Raw genomic sequence first — 23,231 nt, 5'->3', positions numbered from 1 at the left:
GGAGTAGATTCTCCAACCTTCCTTACATCTCTCCTCACTGAGTAAATGGGAAATAAAGCGACAGTTTTCAGACATCCCTCTGAGCAGTGTGGGTGGTAGAAACAAATGTGGCTTCTAAATTCCAGGGTGCGCTCCCAGGACTTTGAAAGTTGGAAGGCAGTGGACCCTGACCCCACACCCAGACAGGCTGGGGGAGTGGGGTGGTCACCTGGGGTCTGCTTAGGCTCTCCTGGGATAGGGATAGCTTTGGCTTTTGCCAACTTCCCTACCTGGAGGCAGGGGCTTTCCCTTCCCCTGTAGCCTAGCCGAACTGCCAGGAGGAGGTGGTGGGTTTAAGAAGCCTGGGTCTGAGCACCTCAGTCCTGACCATATGTGATCTGGCCTCAGCCAATTCTCCTGGCTTTTGCCATCCTATTGACTCACTGTGACCAACCTTTCAGGTCAGATTTACCCAACAACCCCCCCCCAACCCCTGTCTCCCAGACAACTCCCAGTTGTTCTTCAAGACTCAACCTAAGGTCAGTCACCTCCTACAGAAAGCTGCTTCTAACCCTCCCCACCTCTGGATGGCTAAGGGGCCTGCCTTGTGCTTTCACAGTACCCCATGCTTTCTTCTGTCACAACCCTGATCACATCATGTGGAAATGTCTCCCCAACTGGGGACCTGTCTCACTCATCATCATGCTTGTAGCCCAGGACAGGTGCCCAGTGAGGGTTGATCGTATAAATCAATCTCTATGGTCCCAGGGCCCCTTCCTCCAGGAGGTTGGGTCCCTACCCCCACTCCAGTCTAGAATCCAAGCCCCTGCTGTTCCTTCCTCCTGAGTATGAACAATCAATCTGGGTTCTCTAGAAGAACCCATGGCCAGGATGCTTTGCCCTAGACGAAAGTCCAGTCTTGGCCTAGAACCGAGATGGGCGAACCCAAGGGGGCCCCTGGGCCTGGTCTGACTCCTGAGTGGAGGTCTGACTGGGTAGTTTTCCAGCTGCAGACATCAGTGGAGTGCACAGTTATTGAATGCCTGCTATTTGCCAGGACCTTTCAAAGACTATGTCTTATTTCACTTAACCCTCATAAAGAGTCTACAAGATAAGCATTAATACCTACAGTTTTCAGATGAAGAAACTGAGGTTTGGAAGAGGTTAAAGAATTTGGCTCAAGCCATACAGCTGGTAAATGTCAGGAGACACGAATTCAGAGGTTGTGCCGTTTACACTGTACTTCTCTGCCCCCAGATCTGGCCCGACCCTACCCTGGATACCCTGAGCTGTACTGGCTGCTGAAGCAGCAGGCTGCGTGCCCATTCTTGTCCCCTGAGGAGATGAGTCCTTATCAGGGAGCTGCAGGAAGCTGGGAGCTGTGTCTTCCACCACCTTCCAGGCAAGTGCCTCTCAGCTGGCCAGCGGGGCTCTTTGCCCACCTCATCCCACTTCCAGGATGCTGGGCCCGGGGAGGGGAGCAGTTGGAGGCCTCCCTTGAGCAAGGGAGCGGCATGCCTATTTACATTTGACTACTTCCCACCTTCCTCTGCAGCTATTTCTGAAGGTGGGAAAAACAACATGACTTAAAATGCACAGAGGTTTTGAGTGGAGGTGTGTGTACACTGACACGTAAAACTCAGGGCAAACACACGTGCACACCCGCATCCACGTGCAGAGGGGAGCCTGGAGTACTCAGCCACCCAGGCCGGTGAGCGGTGGTCAGGAAGAGGGGTGGGGATTCTGCCGTGTGCTATGTGAGTGGAGAGGCAGCGGGGACAAGCTGAGCCCTGGGATGGCCCTGTCACGGAACTAGGGCTGTGGTCCTGCCACACGTGCACACCACAGGCTCCTGCCTCCTGCCCAGGCCTCACCCAAGAAAGGTGAACCCACCAGCAAAGAGATCTTACTATTACTTACCACTTCCTACCAGAGCACCCTGGGAAAAGTTCACTGCTCTGAGCATCTGTTCCTTATGTGTAAAATGAGCTTGTCATTAGGATTAAAGGAACTGGGTGCGGTGCACACAGAGAGCTCAGCAAGGCTTAGTTCTCTTTCATCTCCCAGGGTTGGGAAGCTCCCCAGCTACAGGACTTCTTAGTGGGGGATAGAAGTTGGATCCCAGGACTCAACAAGCCCTTATTAAGCTTGCCCACTGTGGGCCCAGTGTCGCCCCCAGGCGGGATGGGGAGCTGTGAGCAGGACTAGATAAAACGTCACGTCTTTAAGAGTGCCACTCTGGCAGGACCAAAAATGTAAAATGATTAGGAGAGCCCAAGACAGTTCGTTAAGGGGAGAGGAGGCTGCAGTGGGTGGAGAGTGCCTTCAGACCTTGCCCGAGCCCCAGGTTCCTCCTCCAACATCTCTGTCCTGGCACCTTTGTCCTACAGATGCTCAACTGTATGGATGGGATCGAGAAGCCATTTAAAAGTTCATTCAAAACGTCCAGAGATTCGCCTTTCCCTCCACTCCAGGCTCACCCTCCACCTTGCCCCTGTGGCTGGGCTGGGGGGCGGGTGGTGAGCCAGAGCTCCAGCCCCTCAGCCAGGAGCCTCGGGCTGGGGCTCGGCATCCAGAGGCCCAGAGACGATGACTCATGTTTGTACGCACCTCTGGTCCCAAGGCTTGGCAAAGGCCCAGACAAGTCCTCCCCCTCACTGCGGAGCACACAGCCCCTTCCAAGATAGAACTCAGAGCTGCCCACTCACCTGCCATCACCACTTAAGGCTGTCTTGCACATGGCCCACTCATGCAGGCTTGATTAGCAATTTCTGCTGGGAGCCAGAGCTGCAGAGAAAGCTAATTGTCTTTTATCTATAATCTCCCGGGGTGAGCAGGAGTTCAGACTACCACACGTACATTTTCCCCAACTGGATTTCAAGCTCTTTGCAATAGGGGCTATGTCTTGCATGCTTTTTGTGTTCCCGGTGAGCCAAGTGTAGGATTGAGCATGCAGAGGGTACTGGTGAGTGGATACAAATTGTGAAGTGAAGTGTGTAACTCTCCCATCAACCCTGTGTGCAGACAGAGAAGGGATTGTTTAGTCTCATTTTACAGGGGAAGCAACTGAAGCAAGGAGAGGTTAATTGACACGTCAGAGCTTGCACAGCTTCTGACGTGGTGGGGTCAGAATTCAAACCCAGGTCTTTGACTCTGTAACCTGCCCCACCAGCCCAGCCAAGGTTCACTGCCTGGCAGCTCAACGCCCACCTTAACAGAAGCAGAGTGCAGGGCTGGTGGCCCAGAATGCCTACTTCAGGTGCCTGTCCTCTCAGAAATGAATGGGTCCCCTGCCCCTCCCCAACGCTACCTGAGGGGGCCCCTCAGACACCATTCCTTCATTTCTGGCTAGAGTGACTTCCTTGGGGGACACATGGGGAAGACCCTGTTCCTCTGAGTGTGTGGCTGGGCCTGGAAGCACAGGGACAGACACAGCCAGCAGGCTGCACAGAGACCTCAGCCTGCCTTCAGACTGGGGGCTGGGTGCTCCTCTTTGTTCAGGGACAGCTGGAGCCATGACCGTCAGTGACAGGGGAAGCAGGGTTGCCCACTGCAGGAGCAAAGTTTCTCTTGGAAGGGCTGGCTCTGCAAGCCCCAACGGACCCACCTCCTCCCGGCAGCGGCTCTGGATTTAGCAGAAAGTATGGAATTGATCCCGTACACTCCCCATTAAACTCCAACCCTTGGCAAAGCCCCAAATGAAGAATTTTGGAGAAGCTGACGTCAGCAGCCGGAGCTGCTCGTCTCCCTTTCCTCCATCTCTGGCCCTGCCCCCAGTACAGTCCCAGGCTCCTGGCAGCACTGACAGCAAGTTGCTCCTCCAGGTGGCTGGTGGATACAGAGCCTCTCCCTCCCCCAACTCCTCTCCCGTTCCCACAGCCTCTGCCCAGCCCCTCTGAGCTGGGAGCCCTCCGGAGGGAGGAACAGCCAGCGGCAGTGATCAATTGCCTGGCCTTCGCTGCTGCTTCAGTGCCAGGTCCCCCTGAGCTGTGGAGACAGATGGGCAGCATAATTGAGTGTAGCATTGATAAACTCCGGCCTCCTCACCAGCAGCTAAGCGCTGGGTTGGGGGATGCAGAGGTTGGGGGGGGGGGCATCGCTCCATCTGTACACCTGGCCTCCACTCCTCCTGAGAGGTGAGCATGGCCCCTCACTCCCACCTCTCATTTAATCACAGACAGCCAGGACCTCAGAGCTGGAGGAGACCTCGGCATTTATCTAGTCTTCCAGAGTCTGAATTCCATAAATAACTTATGCAAAGGAGGAGTGGTGGAGCGGAAGGAGCCTGGGCGCTGTGATCAGAGTATGAGTCTGGCTCTGCCACTCACTGTGTGACCTTGGACAAAGTTAGACGACCCAAGCTGGGAAGTGAGGATGAGACCCTCTCACAGAACTGCTGTGCGGAGCCAGGATGCAAGGTCTATGACGTGCCTGTTAGTTGCCTTCATTGCCCCCTTCACCATTGCCTCTCCTCCCATCTTAGCCCCTACTTCTCATCTCTCACCTTTCATCATAAACCTTTCCTTTCTATTATGGTATAACTTATGTACAGGAGAGTATATAAATGGCACGAATCCCAAGTGCACAGCTTGATGGATTTCTACCTTAGTAGAAACCAGTAGATACCAGTAGATACCTAGTAGATACCAGTAGATATCTACTTAGTAGATACCAGTATAACCACCACCCATAGCAAGATATAAGCATTTCCAGCCCTCCCGAGGTTCCTATGTAGCCCTTCCCAGTCAATGTCCAGCCCCCACCTGGAGTTAACCATTGTCCTGACTTCTATCATCATCAATCAGTTTCATCTTTTAAACCCAGAATTCCCCTTCCTTCTCCATCACAACTTGGAACCAGGGTCTTTGGAAACAGTTGACTCTGGCTTTAGGGAACGCCAGAACCTCAGACCTGAAATTCACTTAATTCATCCTCCTGCTTCATAGTGGCTATAGCTTCTCAGGGTCTCACACTTAATCAGCGATCTCCAGGAAGGGAGACTGATTCCTCTTATTCCTCTTTCTTGTTTTACAATTCCCATATCTAGAAATTGCTCTATGCCCTAGGGTCCCCTCTCTGGTTGGAATCCTATGACTTCGGCCTGTGAGTGTCATGCTGCCTTGAGGCAAGAAGATGGCAGGATAACCTCCTGGCAGCCCTTCCTCAAAGCCCTGCTGGGTCTTGGCCGCCTCCTGGGGCAGCATTGCCTGGCCCTTTTTGTTGCCAGACCCCTAGGTATTCTGATTACAGAATCTGGGGCACCAGGCAGAGGACAAATGGGGGAGTGACCAGGAAGGAGAGACCCAGACGCACTTGTAACTGCCCCAGACCTCTCCACTCGCCCATTTCAGAGGCTCCTTGCACTCAACTTGTCCCAAGCCCAACATCTCCCACCAAACCTGCTCAGGAGGCACTGCCATCCACCAGTCTCCAAGACTGGAAATCTCCGCCATGGTGACGCGTCCCTCCCACCTCACACACACCCACCACAGTGCTCACGCTAACGTTCCCTTTTCATTTCTTGTCTTGACTGTCACAGCAGCCTCCTCACCCTTGAGTGACCCTCTCCTTCCCAGGCACCTCATGCTCTCCTAGACTAGACTTGCTATTTCCTTCTCCTCCATGGGTCTCTCACTCAACCAGCAAAACCTCTCCCCAACTTCAACTATCAAACTCCTCTTCAGCCATAAAAACCCATCCCAAATGCCACCTCCTCTGTGACATGTTCCCAGAGGCCTTCCTAGAAGGGTGGTTATACCCACCGCAGTCCCGGAGACTCTGAACAGACCTCCAGGGTAACAGCACCTTCCTTATTGTCATTCTGAGAGCCTGTGTTCTCAACCAGGCTGTGAGCTCCTGGAGGAAAGGATGGTTTGTTATTTATTTTTGTCTTCTCAGAGCCTAGTGCAGTGCAGAATTTCCTGGTAAGGGTGGGAGGTGTTCTACAGCCATGAACTATGAATCGCAACCCATTAGTGGGTCATGAAAACAGTTTAAAGTGGATAACAATGTACATTAAAAAAAATGAAATAGAAAATAGAGTGCATTGTATGTAGCTAGACTAAGTGTTGTTTTGAGAAATTTTTCCCGTTTTACACACACATGCACACACACACACCTGTGTACAGACGGATGTGATGCAAAATCATGCATTTTTGCCCTTGAGTCGCAGCTATAAAAGCTTGAAAATGATGAGTCTGCAGAGCCTCTCTCTGAGTGAGGTGGGTCCCTTCAACTCTAGTTGATGCCGCTGGAAGGATGACATAAATCAAAGTGTCAGAGGGAAGATACGACGCCCCCGAGTGCCTTCTATGTGCAGGATTTCTATTTGCTCGCCACTCTAGAGATACCTCATCCTATCCTCCCAACAACCCTGTAAGTAGGTACTTTTTAGAAGAGAAACCTCAAGCTCAGTGGAGACAAGGGATCAGACCCAGGTCCCACAGCTAGAATGTGGAAGAGCCTGAGTGTGAACCCAGCTGTGTCTCACACACCAGCCCTTTCTATTTCCATGGTTCTGGTGCCAGAAGCTGAATTCCAAGAGTGGAGGATACTGGGGAGACTGGAGGAGAGAAGGGAGGAAAATGAGAAGGCATCTCCTGGTGAAAGGATGAGGTTTCTCTTGTCTACCCTTGCCCTCCCCTTCCCTCTGGAGTGAGAAGAGTCAGTTCCAGTAAAAACCCTTTCCTGGCACGGGAGGGAAGGGACTTGTTCCCAGGAAGAAATATCTACATTCCCAGTCTCTGGACTGGCCCTGGACAGAGGGTGTTGCAATTCTACTGCCTGGAAGGGAGCCTGCCTCGTTATTTCTTAAGTAGGAGTGGAGGGCGCCAGTAGGTAGCCCACAGTCATTTTTGTCTGGTTGCACTGCACCAAAGAGGCTTCAGGGGAGTGGAGCCAGCTTTGCAGGGGCCTGGAGAGCAGCGCCAGGCTGAGCTCCACCGCCACCCGCCGCCAGCCTTCTGCTGACTTCTCTGCCCATCCTCAGGAAACCTTCTCTGACCCCTCCATGCCTCTCCTGGGCTCCTCTGGTGCCTCAGCGTCCCTCCATCATACACTGGCTGTTTACTTGTCTGTCTGCCTCTCCCTTCAGTCTGTGAGGCCCTCAGGGGAAGAACTGTGCTGCAAGTTGCCAGTTCCTCCAACAGTCTGGCACACAGTAGGAGCTCAGAAGGTACCTGCGGAAGGAGAGAGAGAAAGGCAAGGAAGGGCAGGGCACGAGAACAGAAGGGGGCTGGTTGCTTCAGAGCTCCTAAAAGCAGGTGGACCTGAGTCTGGCCTCGTGAAGGAGATCCAGAGCACACCTCCTGTAGGCACACACCCGGGCTCCCCTGCCGTGCCTCTGGCCACTGCACGGCCACTGTAGCCCTTCCCCTGATGGAGAAGGCACTTCTGACTTAACTTCCTGCCTCTGGATTCCACCCTACGATGATCCTCCCCCTCTGGAGCTCCCTCAGGCGCCCCCTCTGGAAATCCTGTGGACACTCTGAGATCTTAGGTTAGCGGTTCAAAGGAGGGCTTTGGAGTCGAATCCTGGTGCTGGCTATGTGACCTCGAGCATCCTTACTCAGATTCCTCCTCTCTAATTCGGGGAGAGAGCCTACCTCATGGGGGGAAATCTGCAAGAATGAGGCCTGCTAAGTGCCTGGCGCTCACCGGAGCGCTCTGCCCTTTTCATCTACCTCGGTTTGTCTGAGGCACAGTCCCTGGCTTCCAGGCCACCTGGCCCGCACCAGATGGCCTGTCCATGGTCATGTGGCCTGTAACACAGGCAGCCTCTCCTAGGAACCCTTCCATCTCAGCCTGACATTCCTTCCTGACGGAGCTGCCCTCTCCTGGGTCAACTTTAAGCACTCCCCGGGGCCTCCAACCAGGGTCCAGTTCTAGTCTTTAGGACTCGAGAAGGCTCTAGAACTCAGTTCATTTACAGGTCACCAATGTCTGACACACTCTCACCCAACAGCTCACTCTTCCTGCCTTAGGTGAGCAGCTCCTCTGTTTGCCCAGGTGCTCCTTGGAAGGGTCGAGAGGGCCCCTCCTAGCAGAGCTCTAAATGTCCCAGCTTGACCGCAGCCTGCGGACATTCCACACTGACCACAGGCGCAAGCCAGAGGGGCAGCCAAGCCCAGCTACTGACCTCCAGCCTCTCCCACCTCTCTCCCTATAATTCTCCCTACCCTTCCTAGAATTAGCCAGGGGTGCTGGGCAGACCCTGCAGCATTCTTGAAAGGCTCCCTCCTGCAGCCCTTCAGACACAGTGGATCCCTGGGAGTTAGGTGCAGCGGAAGGAGAGGGAAGGCTTCAGACAGATGCAAGCAGTGCTCTTTCCTGCCCCCGTGCCTTTGCACATGCAGGGGCCTTGCCCAGAAGTCCCTGTCACCGCTTGTGTGTTCCCATCTCTTAAGTCTCAGTTCACACTGGCCCCCTCTGAAGTCTTCCCTGACCACCGCCCACGCCCATTAATCAATCCCTTTCTCCTTCTCCCATCCTTGAAGAACCCATATCCACTGTGATGCTCAACTCCTCTCTCAGACTGTGAGTCCCTCGAGGGCAACTCTGTGACTCCTGAGCCCAGAACTAACAGTGAGAGAAGCACCAAGGCATGGTGGGGGTGGGAGGAATGCCTGGGGAGAGGGCTTGGGGCCTGGGTGGCTGAGGAGAAAGAGGCTGAGCAAATGGGGAACAGACCAGTTAAACAAGGAGAAAGGCCAAAGCTCTTCTAGCGGAAAAAGAAAATGAAATCAGAATGAAAATTGATGAGGCGGAGAGAAAAGGAGACTCGTTTCATCAGCAGGTTTGCCAGATGAAGCTCAGAGATAAATCACGAGGCGGAAGGAGCCCTGGTCTCGGTGTGGCTCACTGCCTTCTCCTTCTGTCAGCTGTCTCGGGCAAGCCTGAGAGATAAATGGCTGCAGCTGAGGCCCCGCAGTGGGTTTTTTTCCATCCCCAACCGCAGTAAGAATGGCCTGTGAGTCGTCATCGCCTCCTCCAGGCCCGTCCTGCCCACGCCTTCACGCGCTCCCCTCCCGTGGCCCTCCTCTTCCCCTGCTCCCCTCCTCAGCGACACTGGCCTCTCCCTCAGCAGCACCCCCATCATCCCTCCCCAGCTCGGGGTCAGGCTTGTGGAGAGCATTTGTCAGAAGCCCTGTCCAACCTTCTGTGCCCCTATCCAGCTTCTCTGAAGTCAGGGTGGGAAGGAGAGGTCAGGGCATGAGAACTGGTGGTAGAGGACATGGGACAGGACAGGACTGGGTTCTAGTTCTGGCCTGGGACAGACCTTGGAGTGTGTCCTCTTACTTCTCTAGCCCTTGGGCTCCTCATCTGTGAAATGAGGAGGTTGGGCTAGAGCAGTGGTTCTAAAGCTGAGGTCCCTGGACCAGCAGTATCAGCATCACTTGGAAACTTGTTAGACATGCAGATTCTCAAGCCCACCCCAGACCTCCAGAATCAGGAACTCAGAGAGTGGGGCCTAGTTACCTGTGTTTGAGGAAACCATCCAGGTGAATCTGATGTATGCGCATGGAGAATCACTGGGCTAGATAACCTCCAAGGACCCTCCAGATGAGATTAGAATTCTGTAAACGAGAACAGTGCCCGCTAGGAACGCTCAATTAAAACTAAGTGGGGGGCTTCCCTGGTGGCGCAGTGGTTGGGAGTCCGCCTGCCGATGCAGGGGACACGGGTTTGTGCCCCAGTCCGGGAAGATCCCACATGCTGTGGAGCGGCTGGGCCTGTGAGCCATGGCCGCTGAGCCTGCGTGTCTGGAGCCTGTGCTCCGCAGCGGGAGAGGCCACAACAGTGAGAGGCCCGCGTACTGCCAAAAAAAAAAAAAAACTACATGGGGACTTCCCTGGTGGCACAGTGGTTAAGAATCCACCTGCCAATGCAGGGGACACAGGTTTGAGCCCTGGTCTGGGAAGATCCCACATGCTGCAGAGCAACAAAGCCCATGCACCACAACTACTGAGCAGGCACTCTAGAGCCCATGAGCCACAACTACTGAGCCTGTGCACTAGAGCCCGGGAGCCACAACTACTGAAGCCCGTGTGCCACAACTACTGAGCCCACACGCCTAGAGCCTGTGCTCTGCAACAAGGGAAGCCACTGCAGTGAGAAGCCCGCCCACCACAACTAGAGAAAGCCTGCATGCAGCAATGAAGACCCAATGTAGCCAAAAATAAATAAATAAATAAATAAATAAATAAATAAAAAGCTATTAAAAAAAAAACCCCAAAACCTATGTGTATGATGAACTCCTTATCATTATCCTGATAGATAAGAGTTGAGTTTTCCAGACCCCTCTCACCTTCTCTGTCCTGGCCACAAGGAAGCTCTCTACCCAATGAGCATTAATAGAGCCCTGACTGTATGCTGGCGCTCTGAGGGGATAGGGATACAAGGTCATGGGGAGGGCAGGCGGGAGTCACAAATTTAAAAACAAAACAAAACAAAACACTCTACTAAAGTATGATAAGAGTTGTCACAGAAGTACTTACCAAGGGCAACAGGGGCATAGTCTGGAGGAGAGAACACAATTCTGTGAGGAAATTTCTAGAAGTCATTGAATTATACACTAAAAATGGGTAGATTTGTTGGTATGCAGTGTACTTCAATAAAGTTGTTTTTAAAAAAAACCTCCCAGGGAAGTGTTGCCTAGGTCAGCAGATGCACAGATGGTAGAAGACCATTCTATACATACTGGGGACACCAAGAGCAAAGGTGCTGGGATAAAAATGATGAAGTGAACTCTAAGAACTGAGTGGTCCCCCTTAGTTTCCAAGAGTGTAGGTGAGGTGAAGAGGCTGGAGCAGCAGGCTGGAGCCAGAACAGTCTGGACATGATATTGGAGGTAGAGGGCAGCCAAGAGGGCATCTAAGGCAGTGACCACTATAGCCATCAATAATATCCATTATGACTGGATGCACCACCTTGCAATTTAAATTCTTCCATCTCCACGATCCTGTGTGATATTCACAATAGCCTTGCAAGGTCATAGATGCCATTATCCCCATTTTAATGGAAAAGATATTAAGTGACTTGCTCAAGATCATACAGCAAACAAGTAATGGAGCCAGGGCTAAAAGACAGTATGCTTCCAAGTCCAGACTTACTTTCTCGGTGGGATGGCAATGTTAATAATGGTAGACATTGACCAAGGACTGCCTATGAGCCAGGCCTTGGGCTGGGCTCTGAAATGAGTGGTTGCACTCAATGCTCAAAACCACAGTAAGATATGGGGATTACTAGCCCCATTTCACAGATGTAGGTACCTTGCACAAGAACATCCAGCTGGTAAAGCCAGGACTCAGACAAGGTCTGGCTGGCTGCCAAAGCCCATGCTCTACACTCCGACCCCACATCACCCTCCTCCAGCTCCCACTGCCCAGCTCTCTTCAGGCCCAGGATGGAATGGGAGATTTCCAGCTGACTTCTTATTCAAATTCTCTTGAGCCTGGGCCAACCCAAGAGAAAGAAAATGGCCCCCAGCCTAAGCTGAACAGCCCTTCTTTAAGGGAAGGCCCTTTCCAATCTGGCAGGGCCTTCTTTCCTCCAAGCCCATCAATGCCTTCTGAGCCCCACACCCCCACTGGGGGACCAGTGCCTTCCAGGGCCCGGAGCCCAGTGGATAGAAGCACTTCCATCTCATGATCAATAACAGGCATAATTCAGTGACTGCAGCAAGTACAAAGGAGTGTAGGTTAAATCAATATTTAGAAGCTTCGAAATGAAACTAATTAAGAGCAAGCCTTAATGATTTTTACTGCCTGGGAATAAAAAGGACAAAAAGCCTGCCCATATTTCATGAGTCCACCTTAGTAGCTTGTAATCATTTGGAAGAGCAGAAGATGAAAAGCGCTCCCAGCCAGCCCCACTTTCTGCATTGCAGGAGAGGGGAGCACCTCGTCCTTGGTAGCAGAAGACGAGGAGGAGAAGATGAATGGGATGGAGCACAGGATGCAAACTGCATTGTGGAAGGCCACTGGCTTAGGTCAGGGATCGTTACGGATTGAATTGTGCCCCCCCCCCAAAGATACAGTGAAGTCCCACTCCCAGAACCTGTGAACGTGACCTTCATTTGGAAACAGGGTCTTTGCAGATGTAATCAAGTAAAGATGAGGTTATACTGGGTTAGGGTGGGCCCTAATCCAATGACTGGTGTTCTTATAAGAAGAGAGGAATTTGGACACAGACACAGAGACACAGGAAGAATTCAATGTGGTGATGGAGATTGCGACTGAAGTGCTGCAGCTGCGAGCCAGGGAAGCCAGGACCAGAGCCTGGGAGAGGCAAAGAGGGAGTCTCCCCTACAGGTTTCAGAAAGACCACGGCCTGGTCCTGCTGCCCTTCTGACACACTGATTTCAGACGTCTAGACTCCAGAACCCGAGACAATTAAGTTTCTGTTATTTAAGCCATCCAGTCCAGTTTGTAGTACTTTGATACGGCAGCCCCAGTAAACTCATGCCGGGATCCTGGATTCTGGTTCCCACTCTACCACTTACTAACTGTCCAAGGTTGGCAAAATGCTTAACCTCCGTGAACCTCAGTTTTTGCCTCTGAAAAATGGGGATAAGACTAGTCCCTTCCATCTTTTCTGTCCAGAGATCTGGTTCCGATCTAATGAAAACATGAGTGTGAAATATGCTATGAGCTGTGAGGGCTACACAAATACCACCTAGGCTCACTGCTAGTGGAGACAATCTGGGAACGACTCAGGAGCTGTCAGAGGGGCAGGAAGTTCCTTGCCAGCTCACAGGGCTGTGATCCAATCAGATCACAGGTGTGAGGCGTCTTTGCCTCATTAGAGATATTATATACATGAGGAGTATTTTCATTGTCGTTCTCAACAGAGATTTTATTTGTTGCCCACTTGGCCCTAGCTTTCTCATCTGTAAAATGAAAGGGTTGGACAACATTATTAAGGTATTTTCCAGCATCAATTCCTGGGCTTATTCCTACATACATATTAATATATATTTGATATATATACTTAAAGTAGTATATCTTAGCCTCCCAACCTCATTCTCATCCCAGTAGCCCAGGACAATGCAGAGGGGTGCCAGCTAAGTACTGTGGTGAGAGATAGGAGTGCTGGGGTTTTGCATCCCTTTGCCCTCCACTGCCTGGGTTAAGAGAGGAACCAGAGCACTTTCCTCTCTCCTCCTTCAAGCTTACCGGGCATGAAAGGAACAGGAAACCACGCAGGCAGCAGATAAAATCTCTATCGATCATGGGATGGCTGGCATCCCACGTCCGGCTGGCTCAGGGCTGTTCATCTTCGATAAACGTTCCTAATGATGCACTCACACTGAATGCTGGGGCTGTCTTGTTAAAGTGCAACGGAACAGGGTGGCCAAATGTGGGGCTGCTGACTCTCTGCCGGGGCCTCTTCCAGGGCTCCAGGGGGGATAAGGTTCTCAGGTGGCCTCTCAAAATTTTGGAAGGAGCTGCACCTTGCAGCAGTGGGGTTCTCAAATGTGGGGACCAAGCTAGCTTCCTGCCATATGACAACCAACATTCTTCCCAGATGTGTATCCGTGTGGCGAATGAGCGTCTGTTTGCACGCCGCCCTCACAGGAAGGGAAACATCAGCATCAACATAACCACCACCACGATGCTATCACCTGAGATTTACCAGCACGGCGGTCACCCCACCTGCAGCACACCATCTCTATCAATATCACCACCCATTGTCATCATTGTCCTCAGCCGTGGTCACTAGGACCCCCACGCTCACTGCCATCACCACACATCACTCTGAACACCCTCCACCAGCATCATTATCCCTCCATCCACTGCTGCGACAATCCCGGTCATCAGAGAACCCTGATCATCGTCAGAGAACTTGTTTGGCTTCATCTCTGTGACTTATTCAATATCTGAAACAGATATGGGTAGAGAACTTGTTTGGTTTCATCTCTGTGACTTATTCAGTATCTGAAACATATATGGATTTTGCCATTGGGACATATGAGACCTTATAAGGCTAACGTGAGAATGGGTGGATTCACATGTACACAGAGATCCATCCTAACATAAGCAAAAACATGGACATGTGATGTACACACGGAGAGCACCAGGGGGAAGGGGAGTGGGGTTGGAAGGACAGGCAGGGGATAGGTCAACCAGAGCTCCACATTCTCCTTAGGAGAAAAAAATTACAATCCTTTGTCTCCTATTATCTCTGTTTTCCAACTCTGGCTGCACCATAGATTCATATGGGGATCTTTTAAAATATACTGATGCCTACATCCCACTCCAGACCAGTTAAAATCAATCTCTGGGGGTACAACGCAGGCATGGAATTAAAACTCCCCAGGATTTCTTTGTATGTAAATTTTACATGAAAAGAAAAACAAAACAGTAAAATAAGAGTTGAACTCCATAGTTGTTAAAGTATTTAGGGAAAAGTGTACTAATGTCTGCAATTTACTTTAAAATGCACCAAAAATAAGATGGATTGATGGATAGATGGAAAGAGATGTGATAAAGCAAGTCTCGTAAAAGGTTAATGGTAGAATCTAGGTAGTGGGTATATTATTGCTCACGGTAAAATTCCTTCAACTTTGCTGTATATTTGAAATTTTTCATAATAAAATATTGGGAAAAATATCCAATTGGTATTACTGTGAAGCTAGAGCTGAGAAACACTGCATCTAAAGGAAAAATCCATAAGCAAGTGAGTTTCTCTTTCCTCCACCCTCCATGTGTGAAAAAACATACCCCCTTTCTCATCAAACCAATCAGACTCTTGTCCAGCGTTACCCACCCTTCTTGGGTCCCATCACACGTAGACAAGTGGATTTGGACGGTGCACCAGGGGAAACGGAGGCAGCTGCTTGCTGTAGGAGCGGGCGGCTAGGGAGACACCTGGCTGCCCAGGCCTCGCAGGGCTGGGCCTGGGACCCACTGCCATACCAGTTGGCCAGCTCTGCTCTGCTCAAACGGCCCCGAGTCTCCTCTTTCTAAAGCCTCGGCTCAGCATTCTTAGCAAGGATTAAATCCTTTCCCAGGAAAACCAGACCAGAGTCTATTGCAGAGTGTGTGTGTGTGTGTGTGTGTGTGTGTGTTTGTGTGTGTGTGTGTGTGTGTGTGTGTGTGTGCGTTAGATACTGCGGGCAGGGGCCAGGCTCCACGTCTCATCTGTATGCTCCTCCACAGCTGGCTCGTCCTGGCGGGGGAGTGCCATGGCAACACCGTGCTCTTTAAACACAGGAGTTTGTGCTGCCATCGCAAAGCAGCATTAGGCAATTTAATTAAGGAGCTGGCAGCAGACAAACTTTGTGAGTTAAAGGCATTTTATTAAATCCCATTGTATTATGCAGCTCAGTTCCCCCAGGAGCTGCAGAGCTGGGGGAGGACAGAGGAGAATTTGCTGGGGTTTCTTTTCTCTTCTTTGCTTTTTTCTGGCCTCCTTTCTGCTTCATGAATGCATTCACTGAACGTAGGGGGACCCCAACTGTGACTGCCTGCTCCCCCCAGCCCAAGCGTCAGGCCCTGGCATACGGTCTGCTGGCTGCAGTCTGGGCAGTATGATCGCCAGCACTGACCCCGTGTGTGTATCACCATTCACAGGGCACTCTCAGCGCGTTATCTCAGGGCCAGGTCTCCAACCCGAGCTTCTGTATCCACTCGGCACCAAGCTCAGTGTTTCCCATGCAGGGTCTCACTGAATCCCCCCACACCCTCGGAGTAGGAACTCCTGGCAGCCCCATTCTACAGATAAGGAAAGTGAGGCTTACAGATATTACGAAGCCTGCCCAGGATCTTGTAAGTAGTATGTAGCAGAGAAGCAAGCCCAGACAGGCTGACTGCAGAGGCCAGGGTTCACAACACTGCTCCCTGTTACCTCTTAAGGTTGGTGATTTTTTCCTGTTTCAACCTTTGGAATGGGTTCTACTCCAGGTGACCAGCTAGGAAACTAAATTCCAGTGTGAAGCTGGGGTGGAACTAGGCATTCTCCAGGACCCTGACCTCCTAACCCACCACACCTAGAATGTGTGAATGTGCCTCGCGAAAGGTCACACCCAAGCGCTGAGAACATGCTGGCACGTTCAGGGAGTCCAACCTGTCCTCCTGGCTGCCTCAGGGAGAGTGTCTGGCTGGGACCTGAAGCCAAGTCCATCTCCTCTAAGGACCAGAGGTCAGGAAACCAGATGAAAGACCATAGGCTGCTGTGGCTGGATGTGGGGAAGAATCTCCTGGGTGAGAGAGCGGTTGAAATAAAAAAGGCATGTCTTGCCAAGAAACTGCATTTTAGCTCATTTGCCCCAAGAGGGAGCCCACCCAGGCTCCTGCCTCCCGGCTGCGGAAGCATGTCTGGGGCTCGCATGCCTGCCAAGGATCCCACCCTGAGGCCTCCCTTCCCTGGCAGCCCTCTCAGCTCCTGGCTTGTAAGAGTCCTTCCTGTGTGAGCAAGCCTAGGGGAGTCCAGCCCAGCCCCAGCAGTTCTGGGGAGGCCCACTGTCCCCCTGGGATCCAGCTGGCCCCTGGGCCACAGGGCATCCCTCCTCAGCCTCTTCAGGTGCCCGGAGCTGTGCCAGCGAGGGGCGAAACGCCTTTCACTCTGCAAACGTTCACCGAGCTCCACCCACTCCCTGCCCTCCAGACCTGTAGACAGTTCTCTTGGGCTCAGTTTCCTTAATCCTAAACTAGGGGCAACGGCATACACCTTGTCCCGCTAAAACAGATACAAAACAATTAGCTAATTTCATTAAGGGCTTTTTCTCTGCCAGGGACTTGCCACTCATCACCTCTTTTAATCCTTAGATGTGGGAACTGAGACTAAAAGAAGTTAAGCCTCGGACCCAAGCTCATACAACTAGGAAGGGGCAAGAACCAGTGTTCTTAACAACCCCATTTTATATATATATAAACTTATACATATGCATGTATATGCATATGTAGGTATATATATGTATATACATGTATAATTATTACATAATTATATATAAATAACAGCATTGAGATCTAATTCATGTACCATAAATTCAATCACATTATATTTGAAAAATAAATTTAATGGCCGGATTTGCCACCAAGCTTAAGGATGTTTTACTGTTACCCAACAGGAAGCTCCTCTTGGAAGGTGCATTCAGTAGTCTCAGCAAACGGCGCCACACGAGTCCAGCCATGGGGCTCCTCAGGAGCCAGCTGTGGGGCCTGTGTCTTCTCCCAGCCTCCACCTCTTTTCTTAATGCTCCCCCCTCTTCTCACCCCTCCCCCACTTTGCTCTTCATCCATCACCATCGTCTCCCCGCCCCCACCAGGCCCTGATGCTTCCTTCTGGCTTCCGGGTCTCCTCTACCTATCCCCGCTCCCTCACCCCCACCTGGCAGAGACTGAGCCACAGCTGCAGGTGCTGTCCAGGTGACCCCTTTGAGAAGTCCCCAGAGGGGTGGCCAAGTGTGCAGGCAGGCCAGGGAGGACAGAGCTGGCAGCAGCGGGAGGGCAAAGGGCCAACTCGACGGATGCCCAAGTCCATACTGCCACCATGTAAATCTCCCAGGGAAACAGCAGCATTCTAATCCCAGCTCCACCACTTACCAACTATGGGACTATCTCACCAAGCCCCAGTTTCTTCTCACTTGTAAAATGGGGATAAGAATATCTGCTCTGTATTTTCGTAGGTAAAATTCATTGAATACTTACTCTGTACTGGGCCTTTCACGAAGCTTAATTCTTATCTAACCCCCATAACAACCCCCTGAGAGTGGCAGTTATATTTACTGAGGAGGAAATGGAGGCTCAGAGAAGTTAAGCAACTTGCCCAGGTCCCACAGCTAGTACATGTAGGAGCCATGATCCAGGTCCAGCACTGTGTGATGCTGAGCCCTCACTCTTCAGCACACCAACTGCCAGGCTGTGAGGGAGCCTACGGGATGGATGTGTGCAAAAGTGCTTATCAACAGAAATCTCCAGAACAACTAAAGCAGAGGGTCTTTCCCCCAACTCTCACAGGGCTCTGCTATATAGCCTGGCCAGTTTTCTTCCACCGAGATAAGAACAAGTGCTCCAGGGGCTACGTACCCTCCCTTCTGCTGGAGCAGCTTGGGCTGCACGTGTTTGTGTGCATGCGTCTGTGTGTCTGCGTGTGTGCACTTGTGTGTTGGGGAGACGCGCGCTGCCCGGCCAGGTGAGCCAGCTAAGAGGGGAGCAGATTTGGAGGCTGTATTTTGCCATTGCTTGCTCTCCTGGGCTCAAGGCCTGGGTGGTGCCAGCTCGTTTTCAGTCATTTTCCCAGGGAATTAACAGGAGAACATTCTCGTCTGTAATAATGATAAAAATAATAATAATTAACTGAGCTGTAGCTTATATTTCTCCAGCATCTCTCTCCCCAGATCTCAAAACTCTGGGCAAATAGCAAATCTGCTGGCTTTCTAGCCATACCCAAGAGCCTGGGAAGCCTTAGGTACTGGCAGATTTTCTGTCTCCTCCAGCTGGGTGGCAAGTCAGGTGCACAGGAGACTGGTCCCAGAAGCTGCCCTTTGTGTGCCCCTAGCAGAGCTGGCAAACCACCCCAGGTGCTCTGGCTCTCCACCTTCTCACTCCATCACGTTCTGGGATCACCCTGTGTCCCGGAGCAGGAGAACAGGTAAGGAAGGGAGCAAGGTGTCAGCTGTATTTGCCCAACCTTAAGAAGTTCCCCCATCTCTGGGCTCCCACACAGTGGGCACTGCCTTAGGGAGAACGACCCCCTGCTCCTCCAGCCAATGGAACCAAGTCTGGCAGGTCTGGTCCCTGCAGAGGATGGCTGATGGCTTTTTCTGATCCCAGCCAGGAGTCATTACGCACCAAATGTCTAGTTTAAACAAGTGATTAGGCAGCTTTATTAAGAGCCCACGTGCTTCCCGCCAGGGAGGGACAGGAACTTCCAGAGGAGGCGGAGGACCTCAGGGCCTTGCAGCAATGGGCTTTCTCCTCCAAAGCATTCTCCAGTGAACCCAGTGCAAGGAGGAGCTCCCAGGGTTCCGGGAGCCAGCATCCTGGCAGATTTTTAGACACAGAGCCCACTCCTCAGTGTCCAGGCAGCCCACCCACGCCCTGACAGACATGAAGGACTCTGAGCAATTTAAATACAGAGAAGCCAAAGCTCTCTTGTGGCCTGTGGCTTCAACCTCCCCAAAGACATTCTTGAAAAGCAGTTACTGGATCTGAGTTATTGATACATTTCCTTTGCTTCCTCCAGGAGCTGCAGGACAAGGAAAGGGTCAGAAGGGTAAACACAGTCAGCAACTGTGCTTATCATAAACATATTCCCCCGGCATCTCCAGAGAGAAAAAGCCCACTTAATCTCCAGTCCACAGATGGACTGAAGAGCCTAGAAAACACCTGAAATTGTGTTTGTGTGCACATGTGTGAGCGTGAGCGTATGGGTGCGTTTTTCTGGAGAGAGGTCCATAGCTTGTATCAGATCCTCAGTGGGGTCTATGACCCCCAAATGCTAAGGAGCACTGCTCTACTGATTCCTTGGTCAGTTCTAAAGATGATGGGTTGGCCCCTTTCCATAAAGGTCTCTTCATCCTTCAGCAACGGCAGTGGATTTTTTTTTTTTTTTTTGCAGTACGCGGGCCTCTCACTGTTGTGGCCTCTCCCTTTGTGGAGCACAGGCTCCGGACGCGCAGGCTCAGCGGCCATGGCTCACGGGCCCAGCCGCTCCGCGGCATGTGGGATCTTCCCAGACCGGGGCACGAACCCGTGTCCCCTGCATCGGCAGGCGGACTCTCAACCACTGCGCCACCAGAGAAGCCCCAGCAGTGGATTTTGAGGCCTGGATTCTACCTGCTTGAAGAGGGGGGCTAGGACGAGTCTGGGGACACAGCTGAAGCAGAACTATGACAGGGAGTCTTTTGCCAGGTGGAGCTGTGGTCGCCTCTAATCTAGCTGCAGTGCTGAAGTGCCTTCCTCGTCACCTCATTTTTCCCGTTGTGACAGCTCCATATCTGCTGTTCTCTGTCACCCCAGTGACAGCCTTCTAATGATGAAGGCAGCATCAATGTCATAAAAATCCCTCCAGAACCCCAGGGGCTAGAAGGAGATCAGGTTCAGGAAGCTGGGAGCCAAATGCTCTACACAGCAGAGTGGAGAGAACGAAGTCTTCAGAATAGGAAGGACTTGAGTTCAAATCCTACTTCTGCTTCTAACTAGCTGTGTGACCTTGAACAAATTACATAACCTCTCTGAGAGTCAGTTCCTATATCTGTAAAATGGGAATAACACCTCAAGGGGTATCTTGAGGATTCAATGAGGTAATACTGACAAAGAATGTGGCATAGTGCTGGCACACAGCAGGAGCTCAATGAATGAGTTCTTTTTCACAGCAGGCATGGATAGGGACGTGCACACCTACACCCTCCTGCTGCACTACTGCAATATCAGAGAAAAGGGGCCCCAGGGGAGAAGGGCTTCTTGGTAACACGTGAATGGCAGTCAGAAGCCACATCTGCCCACGCTGACCCGAATCTCCCAATCCTTCATGGGTCGCCAGAAGACCCCCTTCTCCTCTGTACAGTGCTCTTTCCTGACATCCCGCAATTGCCATCTACGTTTTCCATCTGTATCGTGCAGCCTCTCCTCTCCTTCTCTCTGCTTGTGATGAGGGAGGCCACTGGCTCTCCTTGACCAAAGGGCACACCCCTTGCCTGCTTTAGCAGCAGCCCCCCACTCATCCATCCCCACCCACCTCTCCAGGGCCTCCCCTCCTCTTCTCTTTCCCTGAACTGTATAGCAGCTGGCTGTTCTCTTTTGTGCTTGCAAGGCCTTTGAACTTGTTGTTCTGGAATGCCCTTCCACTCTCTGCTTGGGGAGCTCTTAATTACCCTCCAGTGCCAGCTCAACTGTCACCTCGTGGTGACAATCCCTGCCCTCCCCCCTCTTGCTCCTCCAAGAACCTACCCTAGTTTAGCAGGAGCCATGGAGTGTCTGCCTCCCTAGCCTGAGTTTCTCCAGAGCAGGGGGCTGGGCCTGCTCTAGCCTGGTTCCCCTTTGCCTCACACAGGGGTTGGCACATGGTTGGTGCTCAACAAATGCCAGTTGGGGTAAAAGAACAAATGGTGTGATGGCCCATGGCTGGCAGTGGGGTTGTCCTTAACAGGAGGCTTCCTGTAAAGGGGGCAGACCCACCCCATCTGTAAAAGGTGGCGAGCTTGGGTCCTGCTGGAGAAGGCCTAACCCTGTGCCTAGACTAGATGAGTAGCAGGTGACAATGAGAAGGCGGATGTGCCCATCCCATTTGGATTCTGCACTTGTCTATTTCAAGCCACGGGGTCAGGGCAGAGGGCTTCTGCCAATCACCCCAGAACCTTCTCTACCTTGCACCTGCAGGTGCACCTGCTACTCAAGGGGAGGAGGAGGGGAATTAACCATCGTGAGCACTGGCAGTGATAGGGCGAGCTCTGTGAGGCTGGCGTCCTCGACTCATTTCACAGGTGAGGACACTGAGGCTCAGAGGTGACTCACTGGCCCAGAGCCAGGCAAGAAGCTGCACAGAGCTGAAACTGGAGCCAGGTTGGTCCAGCTCTAGAACGAGATCTCTTTTCTTCACAAGATACTGTCTTCTGCAGAAATCATAACAGCATCCAGAGGGAACAGGAATGGAGAAAGGCTCACACTGAAAGATTGTGTGTATGCATGTGCGCGTGAGTGATACTTCTTCACCAACGACAAAGACAGAGAGAATGGATGGAGGAAGGTTTGGATAGCCTTTCCTCCCGCGTGTCTGGATGCGGGTCAGAGGATTCCACACTGGGGTTCAGGTTCACAAGGCAAGCCTCTGAGCAGGCGTCACAGTCTCCAGGTACCGGTGGGGAACGGCTCTCTTAGCACAGCAATAAACAACTCAGGGGGCTTCAGCCCATCCCTGTTTCTATGCCACCATGCTTGGTTACTTGCACTACTTGGCCAAAGTCTCAACCCCAAAAGCATGGGAAGGAAATGCAGGGAGGGGGAGGAAGCCCTCCACCGTGAGAAAAGAGGGGAGTCCAGACACAAGGGTGAAATGAGGGGAAGGAGCCGGGAACAAGCTGCTTGGACTGAACCAGCCCATCTCAGAGACTTAAGTACCTTTATTTTTGATCAGAAATATATGATCTGGAAAATCTTGGGACTTCTATGCTTTTTGGGTTTTTGTTTTTGGCATGTGTTATTGTTTCTCTTAAATTTTTAGTGCTCCTTTTCAAAAATCTACTCGTTTCCATTGAAATTGAGAGAAAATTGGGATTGTAAGCACCTGGGTTAGTGCGTAGCCGGGGAGCAGCACAGTCTGCTGGGGACTCTGGAGGAGCTGGGGAGGGCAGGAAGAAGAGAGGGGTAAAGGGAGGGAGGACCAGCAATCACAGCCAGGAGTGAACAGTGGCTGTGAAGAAGGCTGGCGTTCCTTGCACACAGGAACTGTTTCAGGTCCAGGTGAGCTTCACGGGCAATCCCCGCACCTGGATTCAGAGCCAGGGCCCTGCAGCAGCTGAGCAGCTTTTCCAGCTCCCGTACCGGTGCCTGGAGGGCAGCTGGCTTGCCTCCTGCTGGAGTGGGAGAAGGAGCAAGACTCTGACTCCAGGTAGCCAAGGAGCAGGAAGGCAATAAAAGAGGCTAGAAAGTTAAGGGGAAAGGAAGGCCTTGAGGAACCTGGTGTGGCAGGGTTAATAGTTTCCTTCAAGAGAGATTTCATGCCCCATTGAATAAACGAAATAACTACGCATTTGCAAAAGAGCCGTCCCGCAGCATATTAGATACCACCACACTGTTCTCTGTCAGTCGCCATCACAGTGACTGATGACTTATCAAGAGCCACACTGACATTTCCAAATGAGATGTTTTGATAGAGGTGCCATTCAACAGGGCCCAAAAAGCCAGAGAGAACCTGAATGTAAATGAGGAACATTTGTCACCTTTGTCTCAACTATTTAAAGGTTTCTTGTCTGACAACAAGTCCTCAGGAGAGAGCTATGGAGTGAGAGAGGTGGACTGGAAGATGGGCAGGGGAGAGGGAAGGGAACAGCATGATCCTGAAAGAGCCCAGAGGAAGAGGAGGACTGCCCCCTGGGAACAGTAGGAAGTCAGGGGCAGCAGAGGCCAGGGGGATGAGATGGCTCTGATTTCTATGCCGAGTCACTCTGTGACTCAGCAGAAAGGAGCAGCACCACTTACTCAAGGCTCCCCCGTCCCATTCCTGGGAGCCAGGACTGAACACTCTCCTAGCCTCATCAATTATTAGCTGCACGCTCAGCTTTTCCACTGGCCCTCCATGAGAATCTGGGA

The 23,231-nt window shown here is 51.8% G+C and overlaps 1 protein-coding gene across 3 annotated transcripts in view; it reads right to left on the bottom strand.

Annotated features, from left to right (window-relative positions):
* Positions 1-23,231, bottom strand: part of LRRN2 (leucine rich repeat neuronal 2) — a 63,345-nt gene that overhangs the window by 3,386 nt on the left and 36,728 nt on the right. Inside the window, exon 2 of one of the 3 annotated variants that reach the window (XM_082615243.1) lies at positions 9,457-9,554. The exons of 1 other annotated variant lie outside the window; for it this stretch is intronic. The gene's annotated coding sequence lies outside the window, so the exon portion shown is untranslated. Of the gene's footprint in view, positions 1-6,097; positions 6,181-9,456; positions 9,555-23,231 lie in introns of those variants that run through there. One more of the 3 variants, XM_082615244.1, reaches the window with a different exon arrangement.

Source organism: Mesoplodon mirus (assembly GCF_964341445.2).
Source record: "Mesoplodon mirus genome assembly, chromosome: 3".
Lineage (NCBI taxonomy): Eukaryota > Metazoa > Chordata > Mammalia > Artiodactyla > Ziphiidae > Mesoplodon > Mesoplodon mirus.
This window is presented reverse-complemented; position numbering and strand designations above follow the sequence as displayed.